Below are 5,467 nucleotides of genomic sequence, written 5' to 3' on the forward strand. Positions count from 1 at the left end.
AAAAAAGAAAGAAAGAAAGAAAGAAAGAAAGAAAGGAAAGATAGGATTAGAATTGATGAGGTCATCACTTCTAGATTTAGAAAGTATTTTAGAATTGAAGCAAAGCAAGCAAAATTGGTTGATACAAACAAGGAAAGCACTTCAGCATATAGAGAACAAGCCAGGAACTTTGTAAGGCATTTATACTTTTTACATTTTTTAATTTTTTAAAAAATTTTAAATTTATGTACTTGGTACAGGGTCTCACTATGCAGACCCTGGACTCGTAATGATCCTCCTATTTTCAGCCTCCCCAGCTCTGGGATTACTGGTGTGTGCTACCGTGCCCCATTTCATTGGCCGACTTGGCAGGCCTGGGGTAGGGCCAGCACGGCATGTGGTGGTGGGGATAGAACCCAGGTCTTTGAGCTGACCTGGCAGGCACTTAGCCTGCTGAGTTATCTCCCCAGCCCACTTTTTACATTTTCATTTTTATTTTATTTTTATGTATTTTTTAGAATTACAGTTCTTTATTTGAAAATCTGATCTGCCAGTTTAGCATTTTCCACCAACTCGTGGAGCAGAATCTTTCCCAGGCTTCCCAGTCCTCTGCTTAGGTGCTGTCTTCGTGGGAGCCTCAGCAGCAGCCATCGCAGTCTTTTTAGATGCTTGCTTAGCCTTTTCTGCTTCCTTGGCAGCCCTGACAGCTTATTCTCTTTGGGCCTTTCTAACTTCTGGTTTCTGATTCCTCTTGGCCATGATGTCAGCAAGAGAGGCACCAGTGATGGCCCTCTGAAATTTGACTGCTCGTTTTGTTCTTTTCTGTTGAATTTCTTCCGACTGTCCCTTCTTGTGCTTTCTTCTGTAGAGGACAGTCCAGTTTATTTGCCGAGGATTTCTCTTGGAAAGGAATGCAGACTCTCATTTTGCATTCAGAAACTGGAAGCCCTTCCCGGCGGTCCTGCCGCAGCGCCTCCCGTGTGTGTCCCGGGTAGATCTTGTACCCGCTGAAGCTGCACAGCTCGACCTTCCTGGCGGCAGCTGGCAGTCCCTTTTTACATTTTTAATTGGACCTACTCTTACAATTTGATAATTCCTTTCTGTCCATTTAGAGTGTGATTTTATTTTCTGAAGAGCTACCAAGAATTCCAGCCAGACCCAATTCTGCTAGAATTCTAACAGTATGAGAAATCCAGAGGCAGGCAGACCTATGCAAGGACTTTATCCAGGTTTCCCGCCTTCTGTTTCCTCTCCTCAAATAAGACTCTTTTCATCCTTCTAGCTCTCCACTCCAGTTTCTCCCCTGGGGAATCTCTCTGATACTGCCTTTGTGCTGCCTCCCATTCGCTTTTAATCTTATTTGTAATACACTTAACAAACTGTTGTTCATTAGGGAATTCCCTCAGGGGAGAGGCTTTTATTCATTTTTCTATTCCCAGACACTGATACTTAATTGTCCATTTAATGAATAATGAATAAACACATGAATAGGTAAACAGAAGCCATTCTACTGAAACAAAATCAAAACAAAATGAAACAAAAACCAAATTTTGGCCTGGGGTGGTTGTGCACACCCATAATCCCACCACTCGAGAAGCTGTGAGTTTGAGGCCAGCCTGGACCACAAAATGATTTCAAGGCCAGTGTGAATTACACAACAAGACCCTGTCTCCAAAAAACTAAAAGAGAGAGAGAGAGAGAGAGAGAGAGAGAGAGAGAGAGAGAGAGAGAGAGAGAACACCTTTGTCTAAGGTTAACAATGGCCTCCATCCTTATTGCTGAAATTGTTCGATGACTTTCTGTCCTTACCATGCCTGACCTTTCTGGAGCACTAAGCACTATGAAATATACACTCGGCTTTCTTGAAATTTCACTCACTCAGCATGGCTTAATGACAGCAGTCTCTCCTAGTTTTCCTTTTTCTCTGGGCATGTCTGTTTCCTTTGCTGACCTTTCCTCCTCTGTAAAATCCTCACGGTGCATTCTGTAGTTCTGTTTTCCAGCATTCTTCATTGAAGGACCTGTGTAATGGATATTCAGATTTACAACAGCTTTACACTGTTCAGACTTGTGACCTGCCACTCAGACTTATGACTCATCTTTTTCTTGTACAGTTCTGTACATCTCATTGATCAAGCCTCAGTGTCATTTTTTGTACAGTATGCTTTTTTTACAAAGTACTGTAATTTTTTCTGATGATACTGTATAGTACAGTAGTTTTATGTTCTACATTCTAGTACTATATGTAAGAGTTATTCAAATAAAAGCAAAGCCATCAAATTGGAGTTTCCTTTGATTGAATCTCTTTGTTCCAAATATTGTAAGGTTCATACTACATATGACTTTTCATTTAGCAACCTATTTACTTAAGAACATACTCTCAGGACGGGAACTCAGTTGTTAAAAGAGGAGTACCTGTATGTACAATGTGTATGACCAGATTGGGATAACTGGCCCATGCAATACCTTAGACATATTATTTCTCTTCTTCTGTGAAACTCTTAATACAAATATTTGCTCACTTAATTGTGTGTTCTCAGTTTCAAATGTGTGTGTGTGTGTGTGTGTGTGTGTGTGTGGTGTAGTAGTAGTAGTAGTAGTAGTAGTAGTAATGAGAATTGAGCCTCCTGCCTTTGCTGTGAGCTACATCCCCCACTTTCTTCCCCCTTCTCAGGCAACCTCAAATATAAATTATTAACCAGCAAATATAAAGATTAGAAGGCAACATCTTTTCCAATTTGACTGAAGAAGACCGGATAGGAAGAAAGCTGATGGTTCTTCAGAATCTAATTTTAAGGTTTTAAAAACATTTGTGCTTCTCCATTGTCTACAAATGTGAATAGCCTACTATGCAAAGCATTCCATACATGGGCCTTAACTTCTTCAACATTAATTCCCTTTACTACCCCCATCTAGACCAGTGTAAAACTAACTTCCCAGTGTAATTTCTGATGCAGGCTTTCAGTTCAAAAAGTCCTAAGAATTTATTAATCTGATATGGAGAAATTTTTCCTGTCTTACTCTGGCCTTGATATATTTCTTTAGATGTATCTCTATCATCTTCTTGTGAAAATATTGGCTTCACTGAAAGGGCAAATCTGTGTAAGAGAAATTGTTCTTTTTAAAATTTTGCTCTTTTGAAACTACCTAGCTCTGTAACTACTTCATGGCTTTGTGATTGTTTTCTTGATCCTTGTAACCACAAGAATGTAACTGGATACACAGGATGCCTGACGGTATCATATCAAACTTCATAAATTGATGATCACTAATCCACCCTTGTAACCAATGGTCTCATCTGCTAGCTAATCAGAACTGCCAGGCTGTTGTCTTGCCTTTGTACTTCTGCTTGTATATCGTATGAAAGCCCTAGACCACCAGAGACAGGAGTCTTACATTCTGGGAATGATCCCAATCAGTCCCATGGGTGTAAATAAATCTGCCACCCAATCCTGAGTTTCTACTTGCCATTGTACTGCAAGCACAGGGACTATGTCTGTCTTGTCTAGTGCCAAATAGTGCCTAATGTGTAATAGAAATTTAATATGTATTTACTGAATAAATGAATGGCTGCCCAAAGACACTGGAAGACCATAGAATTAGGATGGCCAGGAAGTGAGTAAGGGATGAGACTAGGACACTAGACAGCCCAAACAAGATAAAAGGCTGAGGTGACAATAAAAGATGCTGCTTTTTAGGGTCAAATATAGTTGATCTTATGAGATTCCATTACAGAAAACAACAACAACAACAAAATATTAAGAGCTAAGAAAGGGACAGAATTAGAGTAATCATTGAAGAAGATAAACATGGAAGAAACTTGAAAGGCAGGCAGAATTAGATAAGGCTGGCCATATAGTCAGTGGTCAAGAGAAGGAACCAAAAGCAGTTCACTGGAGAGAATCGCTGAGATAGAATCTATTGTTCTTGACACAGGACAAAAAGTCAAAAGTAGCTGGGAAATTGCCACAAGGGTAATGATGGCAGCAGGCGCAGCAATCATAAAGTAAGGGACAGGAGCTAGGCAAGTCACAAAATCACCAGAAAAATCTCCCTAGTGAAACCAGCCCGATGTGGTGGTGCACTTCTGTAATGCCAACACTTTGGAGGTTAGGAAGAAGGACTGCAGTGACTTTGAGGCTAGTCCGAGTTATGTAGCAACTCCAATGCCAGCCTGCACTGTATAGACAAAGACTCATCTCAAATAAAACAAAACAGCAGCAAAGCAACAACAGCAGAATGATGAAGTGTTGAAAAATCCATATGATTACATTTTATTTTTTATTTTTTTAATGTATTTGGTACAGGGTCTCACTAAACAGCTCCGACTTATAGTGATCCTGTTTTCAGCCTCCCCAGCGCTGGGACTACAGGCGTGCAACACCACACCCAGTTTCAGTGGCCAGCTCGGTGTGGCTAGGGGTGCGGCACATGGTGCTGGGGATGAACCCCGGTCCCTGTGTTTGCCTAAGCAGGTGCATAGTCTGCTGAGCTATCTCACAGGCCCTGAGGTAAGGTTGTTGAACCAGTATATGTTTGATAAACAAAGTTATCTATAAAAAATCAAATAAAATCCACATAAAGTGGATTATATTCTAAAGTTGCATTGAGTGATATATATGATTCACAAAAGTATTATGTAATAACAAACCCAAGTTAAAATTTCCAGGAATTATTTTTTGCACACAGTGTTATTAATAATGAATTGACATTGACCAGGCATGAACATAAATGATATTAAAAAGAACTGTTTCCCTCTCCCTTGAGGTTCTTGAGACTTGAATATGAGGCCTGAAATTGGAGACATTTGGGGAAAGTCTTTGTTTTTACTTTTCTAGCCTCTTTTCTGATTTTGTCTTTTGTCTTCATATTAACTCTTAGGGCTTTCTCTGATCCCCATTTTCTCTGCTTTTGTCTTTTTGTCCCTTTTCCTTTGTCTTGGTGATATTAAACATGCTACTAAAATTCTACTATTTATTAAAATCAAACTTTATTCTTTTTCTTTCTTTCCTGCTAATCAGATTTGAACAGGCCAAAGAAATCTTGTTTTTCACATATAAAGATAAAAACTAATACCAACCAACTCCTGCAATCCAAGAATTGATTCCTTTCTGGCATAAAGAGGCAATATAGGGCTCAGAGCCAGCGCTTACATTAGGCAACTCATAGCCATTACTAGTACACTCTGTAAAAAATATCTAGCAAGCCATTGTGGTATGCACCTGTAATCCAGCACTCGGAGAATTCTGAGCTACAGTGAATTCAAGGCCATTCTGAATTACATGGTAAGATCCTGTCTCAAAAAACAAAAGAAGAATATCTGCTTCCATGGACAGATGTAAAGTACCTTTGGGGATACCAAATATAATAACAAATATACAGGTCTTTAAAAATACTTACGGGGCCAGGGAGATGGCTCAGTAGAATAAGCGCTTCCCTGGCAAGCGCAAGGGCCTGAGTTCAATTCCTGGTTCCAAAAAAAAAAGGA

The 5,467-nt window shown here is 39.8% G+C and overlaps 1 pseudogene; it reads right to left on the reverse strand.

Moving 5' to 3' along the window:
• Positions 1-534: 534 nt before the first annotated feature.
• On the reverse strand, positions 535-2,891 carry LOC105742121 (annotated as a pseudogene).
• Between the last annotated feature and the right edge of the window lie 2,576 nt (positions 2,892-5,467).

The sequence above is a fragment of the Octodon degus genome, unplaced genomic scaffold (genome assembly GCF_000260255.1).
Source record: "Octodon degus isolate 3935 unplaced genomic scaffold, OctDeg1.0 scaffold00037, whole genome shotgun sequence".
NCBI classification, from domain to species: domain Eukaryota; kingdom Metazoa; phylum Chordata; class Mammalia; order Rodentia; family Octodontidae; genus Octodon; species Octodon degus.